The 8,237-nt window shown below is 43.2% G+C and overlaps 1 pseudogene; it reads left to right on the forward strand.

Moving 5' to 3' along the window:
- Window positions 1-4,020: 4,020 nt before the first annotated feature.
- Window positions 4,021-5,848, forward strand: LOC103274597 (annotated as a pseudogene).
- The last annotated feature ends 2,389 nt before the right edge of the window (window positions 5,849-8,237 follow it).

Below are 8,237 nucleotides of genomic sequence, written 5' to 3' on the forward strand. Positions count from 1 at the left end.
CAGAGATAATTTATCTAAGCTGTGCCCGGTCAGGATATCAATTTGCTGAGGCCATCTTGATCCCCAGAGAGGCCTTTATTCCTGCCCCTTCTCATTCTTTACCTATTCTTTCAATTCTGTGGGCATGCTGTGGCTTTTTGATAAATCCCCTTTTTGGCTAAGCTAGCCAGTGTGGATTTCAGTAGTTTGTAATCAAAGAATCCTATCAGATATAACTAACAACACTGGCATTATCCCTCATATTGTGAGACAGACCTCCCCGAATCAATTTAAGCCTTCCTATATTATCTCTTCCTTCATTAACTGCTCCAGTATCTAGAGTCTTCACCATAACTGCCAACTCTATTTTCTATCATTTAGGTTTTGGACTTCTTAATAACCATTCAATAAGTATATGATTGCCTTCCATGTAGGCAGAAACCATATCTTTTGATTCATTTGTATACAGCACAGTGGGGGCCACCGGGACCATGCCCCAGGGAGTGTGGGACCTAAAGTCATCTTTAAGGATATACAGCATTTCAGGCATATTACTGTGTTTTTTTCTGCCTCCTCCAATTTTATACAGTTAGACAAAATCTGGCTTATCACATTGATTCTTGATCCTTGTTCTGGTGTTGCTATGTGTAAGAATACTTTGATATAACTGGTTTCAGATGTTATTGCTCTATAGTTCTGAATGCAAAATTCTATTAGTTATTGGTAGAGCTGAACTTGCCTGTAGTAATTAATAAAGAGGACATTTACTTTTTTTAAATTTTAAAAATTTTTTTTGAGTTAGAGTCTCACTTGGTGGCCCAGACTGGAGTGCAATGGCCGCTTCCGGCCACCGCAGCTTCGCCTGCTGGGCTCCGGCGATCCTTCCGCCTCAGCCTTCCAAGTAACCGGAATTACAGGCACGCGCTACCACGCCCGGCTGATTTTTTGATTTATTGTAGAAATGAGGTCTCGCTGCCCAGGCAGGTCTCGAACCCGCGGGCTCAGGCAATCCACTCACCTCAGCCTCCCAAAGGCGCGGGATTACAGGCTGAGCCACCGAGCCCGGCGCAGGACATTTACTTTAAAAGAATGTTAGCTTTCGATGATTATCAAGGACAACTTGGAAGGGAAAAGAAAGTAGCAACACAAAAAGCTCTCCTTGGCAGCCTAGGGGTAAGTGAGGGGGAACTGGGGGGACAGCAGGAGAGCTAGAGGAAGGGTGATGGGCTTGGGGTTGGGAGAACGACTGTGCTCCTCAACAGGGGGTGTCCATTCTCTTCTATCATGGCTGGGGAAAGTGTGCCATTTCCTTCCTCTTTTTAGCCACCTGGTTCTTCCGAGCCTGTAAAGCACTGAGCATGGGACATTGGACAAATTCTAGGGTCTGCCGGCAATAAGCCAACTCTTGATGGTTGACCAGATGTTCGCTTTCATTAGGTTCTTTGTCTGCCCAGTACCCGGTCTTTTATTTTCTGGTAACAACATCTTGATTCCATTCGGGAACACTTTTCCATAGTTCACAGTTTATGTGGTTCAGTCTGTAACTTCACTGTTGGCTCCCAGTTGGGCACAGGCCTAGTCATTTACCCCCTCCAGCTGTGGTGATGACACTCAATTCTACAATTTTCTTTGCAACTTCTGGAAAGAGACTCTCCGGTAAGCTTTTGAGATGATGAAAATGGATGGGGCTTTTGGCAGACGTCTCACCATACCATGGCAAGAGAAGTTTAGAGAGGTGGCTTTCTAATGGCAGTGTGGGACCCCTGAATCCAGCCTCGCCGGTCTAGATCTACCCTCGGCTGTTCACCATGATGATACTTTTCATTTTTGCCCCAAGCAGTTTGATTTCTGACTGATCCACTCCCCATGAGGAGAGAGAATTATGCCGGGAGAGGGCTGTATTTATTAGCCTGACAGCAGCCGGAAGGGGCAACGCTAGGTTTTATTGGAGGAGCGGCCTGGGAGCAGGGTGGGCGGACGCTGTGTTGTAGGCCCATTGGATGTATAACAAAGCTAGCTACATTATGGAAAATGATTGGACGCGCACTAGGGGAACCATGCGCGAAGAAGCCGGAACCTAGGGCCTTTGTTGGCTAGGGTGGCAGCACCATCTTGGGGACGCCCTTCAGACTGTTCTCTGCGCCCTTCAAGAGTCCCTGTAGAAATGTCACCATAGTGTGGGAGGAACTTCAGGGCTTGCATTATAGCAGAAAAATCACTAGATTGTCAACAACATTGTGTGAAAGAAAGAAAAACATTCTTTTCTCCTCCTCCCACTTACTTCTCTTTTTGTGTTGCAAATTTTACTTGGGAAATGTTGAATGATTAGAAACAGTTTTTACCCTAGAGAATAGGTGTTGGGGGGGTGGGGCTTCTATAAGATTTGCTACTTTTTTTCAGGTGGCTCAAGAATAACTGTGAGCTAACTTAGGAAAAAGAAGGGTGTGTTCCCTTCTCAGCTACCATTAATGGTATCCTCTGTCTTTCCGTGATGAAGAGTATTTTAGATCATGCCTAAAGCCTAGACAAGCTTCTAAGGAAGCAGTGACAGGGAGTCCATCAGAGTGAATATTTCGGAACATGGCGGGATTTGATTTATCTTAAAAAATCCCCTTGTCACAATCCCCAACTCTTTGTTGGTTGACTGTAGTGACAAACCATAGAACTCTTGTTTGTAGCCACTTGTTTTCCACTGGACTCACAGCATCAACTAAGCAAAGTAGCGTTTGCTCAGATTGAAGGTTGAATCACATAGATAGGGGTCTAAGGGCTGAATAGAAATGAAGACATAAAAATGAAAATGAAAATGCCAAGATCTAGCGCTGTGGTGCCCCGTGTTAATGTGCTGATTGTGAGTGGAATGGACAATATTGAAGGTGTTATTGGTGAGGGAAGGAGATAACAAAGAAGGTGGGAAAGCTCCAGGGAAGTAAGACTTTACCTGATTTGGGGACTCCCTGATGCTGAGATCTGATTGGCTGCAGTCTACAGTCTTGGTGATATTTTAAATTGATTGTATTTGCATCTTTGGTAGGGGAAAGGGGAACAGGAGAGTACACTGATCTTTTGGAGTTGTCTAGGGAAACTGCGCTAAGTATTTACAATAAAATGGTGTTTGAGTTTGGGACTAAGGCGGAAGCGAGTGGTGCTTCCCTTAACTTCTAACTCTTCTACACTTCTGCCTAACTTTCTTGTGTGTACATATTTGTATGAATTTGTATACGCTATCGTACTGTATTTGCAAACTACAGGATTTGGGGTCCTTTTAAGCTTCTCCTGGCTCTTACTGTCTGGATTTAAGTGAAGGAGTACAGTTCTGAAGTGGTAATGAAGCTCTGACCATGGGGGACCCTCTTGTGATCATCACTTCACGGAAATTGGTGATAGATGGAATTAGAATGCATTTGGGGTTGGAATGAACTGAATCTCAACACTGATTCTCCATGACTACTAAACACATAACAACTTGGACATGCAATGTATTATTGGATTCTCAGTTTCCTTTTCTGTGAGACAAAGATAATAATGCCTTTCTTCTAGGAGTTTTGTGAAGATTAAAAGAGAAAATGTGTCTGTAATGTGGATGTCCCCAGAAGGGCTGCCTTCTTGAACGAAGACTGTCATGTGCCCTCTGGATTTGTGCAGTGAAGCATTCTGGACACCCCCATCCTCCAATTATCTGGGACTTACCTAAAGTTTAAGCTAAACATAAGATGACTTAAGCCACAAAGGATTCTCTTGGGGTGGGACTGGTGGGGCACACATTCGTCTGGTTGTCTCTTGTTTTTAGCTTTGGCTTTTGCTAGGTCCTTGTGTGCCATCTTGTTTTCTGTAGCTCCTCTAACAGATCTAGTTCTACCTCCTTCATTCCCTAAAAACGATACTGTAAAGTTGCTATATACCATAGACCTTACTGAGGGGTTGGATAATGGAGGAGACCTATAGCATGGAATAGAAAATGCATTAAAAAGGAAATGCTGGTTCACATCTGCCTCCCTCCCTAACACTACCACCACCATGCACCCTGCTACTCCTCTGCCAATGAAGCACATTCTGGTCAGTGGTGGGGTCATCTCAGGCATTGGTAAAGGGGTCATCACCAGCAGCATTGGGACAATTCCAAAATTATGTGGGCTCCAAGTTACTGCAGTCAAAATCAACCCCTATAGTAACATCAATGTTGGCCCTTTTTCACCTTATGAACATGGTGAAGTATTTATCGTAAATGATGGTGGAGAAGTTGATTTAGACATTGTAAATTATGAAACATTTTTGGATATTAATCTTTGTAAAGACAGCAACATCACCACTGGGAAGATATATCAGCATGTGATCAATAGAGGTGTGGTGATTACCTGGGAAAAACAGTACAAATTGTGCCTCACCTACTGATGCTCTCCAGGAGTGGGTTATGAATCAAGCCAAGGTATCTGTAAATGATAATAAGGAAGAACCTCAAATATGCGTGATTGAGTGGGGAGGCACCATTGGATACATTGAAGGAATGCCATTGTGGAAGTTTAAGGCCATTTGTGGAAGTTTAATGCCATTTGTGGCAGTTTAAGGCAAAAAGAGAAAATTTCTGTAATATCCATGTTAGCCTTGTCCCACAGTCCAGTGCTACTGGAGAACAGAAAGCCAGACCCACACAAAACAGTGTGCGTGTTCTGAGAGGTTTAGGCTTGTCTCTGGATCTAATTGTCTGCCAAAGTTCTATGACCATCGAAATGACTGTGAAGGAGAAGATTTCTATGTTTTGTCATGTGAACTCTGAACAAATCATACGTATCCATGATGATTCTTCCACCGAGTACCTGTGCTTTTGGAGAAACAAGACATTGTCAAATATTTTAAGGAGAGATTAGACCTGTCCATTGGTGATTCTGCAGGTAATTTGCTTTTCAAGTGGAGGAATATGGCTGACAGGTATGAAAGGTCACAGAAAACATGCTACATAGCTCTGGTTGGCAAATACACCAAGCTTAGGGAGTACCATACCTTTGTGCTGAAAGCTCTTTAACACTCAACCTTGGCCTTCAACCACAAATTGAATCTGATTTACATAGACTCCACTGATCTGGAGCAGATCGCTGAAACTGAGGACCCTGTGAAATTCTATGAAGCTTGGCAGAAGCTATGCACAGCTAACAGTATTCTTGTGCCCAGAGGCTTTGGAATCAGAGAAACATTGGGAAAACTCCAGGTGATTTCTTGGACAAGGGCAAAGAAGATTCCTTTTCTGGGAGTTTGCCTTGGGATGCTACTGGCAGTAACAGGGTTTTGAAGAAAATGCCTTGACTTGAAAGATGCTGATTCCACAGAATTTGAGCCCAATGCCCCAATTACTGTGGTGATTGATGTGCCCAAACACAACCTGGCAATTTGGGAGGAACAATGAGACTGGGACTAAGAAGAATTATTTTCAAAACTGAAAATTCAATACTAAGGAAACCCTATGGTGATGCTCCTTTTATAGAAGAAAGACACAGACATTGGTATGAAGTGAGCCCTAAATGGATCAGTCAATTTGAACAGAGTGACTTAAGTTTTGCAGGTCAAGATGTCGATGGAGAGAGGATAGAAATCACTGAACTGGCAACTCATCTCTATTTTGTCAGGGTCCAATTCCATCATGAGTTTTCTTCTAGGCTGATGAAGACTTCCCCTCCATTCCTGGGGCTGTGACTTGAGGCAACTGGTAACCTGAATACTTACCTGCAACAGGGCTGCAAACTGTCTTTTAGTGATAGATACAGTGATGACAGCTTTTCAGAGCCAAGGATAGTTGAGCTGGAAATAAGCTGAGATGAATACATGACTGGGAGTAATGGGGACTGCCTGCGAGGCTTCTGAAGCAACCAAGGTCAAGATGAAGGCACTGTCTGAAGAAATCACCATATTCTAATAGAATCACTCTGCTCTCCACCAAAGATGGTAGGGAGAGCCTCAGAGGGAATCCAATAACTCATATTTTCAGGAACCAGAAGCAAAGAGATGGTGTTCCTTTCTCTCCAGAGGCAGCCTTTGGTACTTCTTCATTTCTGTAGTTGATTAAACTTTTCCCAAAAATAAAAAAAAGGGAAATGTTAGTGTTTACTGCTCTTAAGCTCCCTTCCCATTCTGGCTCCAGGGGATTCTCATTTTCTATCTTGCTCCTCAACTCTGGCCACCTTTCATGTCTTGGGACCCACTCCCATAGTCCTTTCCACCTTCCTTCAGATTCTCATGTTTCCAGGTTTCCCAAGCCCCAATCTTTACTTCTACCACTGGAAAATGGAAACATTCTCTTACTTGATTATATAGCATATTTAATATTCCCATTTCAAACTAGGATCTGCAGAAGTTAAAAAATCCATTTAATATCTATATATGAATCCTGTCCCTCCTCTACAAGGTGAGAGTGCTATAGTAATTTCCTTTATAAAACAATAATTGCTCCTCTTCTCATTACATCTGAAAAACACTAAGCCCATAGTAGATGCTCAGCAAATGAGAGCTAATGATAGAGTGAAAACAATGATGTTAGCAGTAAAAACAAGGAGGATCTGGAGTTCACTGCTAGTCTGGAGGGTACAGTACTCGGCCCCCATCCTTACATGGGAAAAAGTTGCTGGGCTCTAGGGCTGGCAGAAGAGGAGCTCATTCAACAGCCAGATACGGCCCAGAGGACTCAGTAAACTGCATTTTCAAATAGACTGTTCACATGGCTTGGTCTTGTGTGCATTATCCATGGCACAGGTTATATTTGCCAGATTACCCTTAAAGGTAATACAAGATGATAGAAAGAAGGAAAATTCTGCAAGTATCCTGGATCACAGATGTTTGGAGTCCAAACAGGTCTAGAACTGGTCTGAATATGTTCTGAGCATGATTTGAACTTGGGACACCGAGGAGGACTCCATCCCTCCTTCAGGTCTTTGGTCAAGTGCAAATGTACCTTCTCAGCAGTGCCTTCCCTCGCCACCCCTTTTGACCCTGTAAGCCCCCCACCTCAACATTTCAGCTTCTTCTTTTTACTCTTCTCTAAAGTACTTGTCACCAATGCACAGACTATATATTTCATTAATGCTGTTCTGTGTTTTCTCCTTTCTTTTACTGGAGTATATTAATAATAAGTGTGACACGGGGTGGGATTTTTTTCAGTTATTTACTACTGCGTCCCAGAGCCTGGCACAGAAACAGGTGCTGTGTGGGCCTGGTAAATATTTGTCAACTGTACATTGATCGACTGGCTGACTAAGGAACTGGATCATGAAAGCAATGTTCTGTACTCTCATGTTATGCTTTCATGTACATCATCTTCCTTAACTCCCACCAGCTCGGACTTCCACATGGGGAAGTCTGGCTCAGCATATAAGGTGTGGGCTCTCTGGGTCATCTAGCTTATAAGTAGCAAGCTTAGTGACTTGGACTCTTCTTTTTTGACTCCAAATCCAGCATCATCACCACTGCGTACGGGCAAGTCACAGCAAACAAGTGTGTTTGCATAAAATATAAAAAATGCTTTGGATTAGAAAGAGTGATGGAATTGTTCTGAGCTAAGTGTTGCAAGCATCTCTGTTGTCCCATTATCCTAGTCTGAACTGCTTGGTGGCAAGGGTCTTGCCTGCCAAAATGAAGACAGGTGCCATACATATCACGGCAGCACCACACCAGCTGCAGTCTCCAGTGGCCAGGCTTCCTGCCAAATTGAACAAAACCAGACCAGACTCATGGAAGCTTTCCATTAGTAAGTCTTCACTAACCCAGTAGTACTAGGGAGTGGAGGTGCAGGTCCCAAACAAAAGTACAAACCTTCAGGGTGCATGGGCTTGGGGCTCATGTTCCCAACAGTACAAAGGCACATTTGTCTACAGATTTGTAGTCACCACATTTCACGTTTACCATCAAATTTGATGTTAAAATTTTTTCTTAAAAACATTTTTTATTTTAAAATTGTGGGTTACAGTTAAGGGTTAGATATACAAATATGCATTGTTCAGTCACCCTTGTTGACAAGGAGTGTCCCTCCCGTCCCCAGACAGATATTGACTACTGTTAATCCCACCACCCTTCCCCTCCCTGTCCCCTCCCATAGTTTCCCGCCATTGTCAATCCTTTTCTTATAGTACTATGATAGATGTTCAAGGTCCACTTATGAGTGAGAACATGTGATACTCAGATCTTTGTCTCTGTGAGAGATCACTCAGTATTATAGACTCTAGCTCCATCCAGGTTGCTGCGAAATTCATGATTTTGTTCTTTTTTATGGCTGCGTC

This window comes from Carlito syrichta, unplaced genomic scaffold (genome assembly GCF_000164805.1).
Source record: "Carlito syrichta isolate Samal-C Ts95f unplaced genomic scaffold, Tarsius_syrichta-2.0.1 Scaffold314821, whole genome shotgun sequence".
Lineage (NCBI taxonomy): Eukaryota > Metazoa > Chordata > Mammalia > Primates > Tarsiidae > Carlito > Carlito syrichta.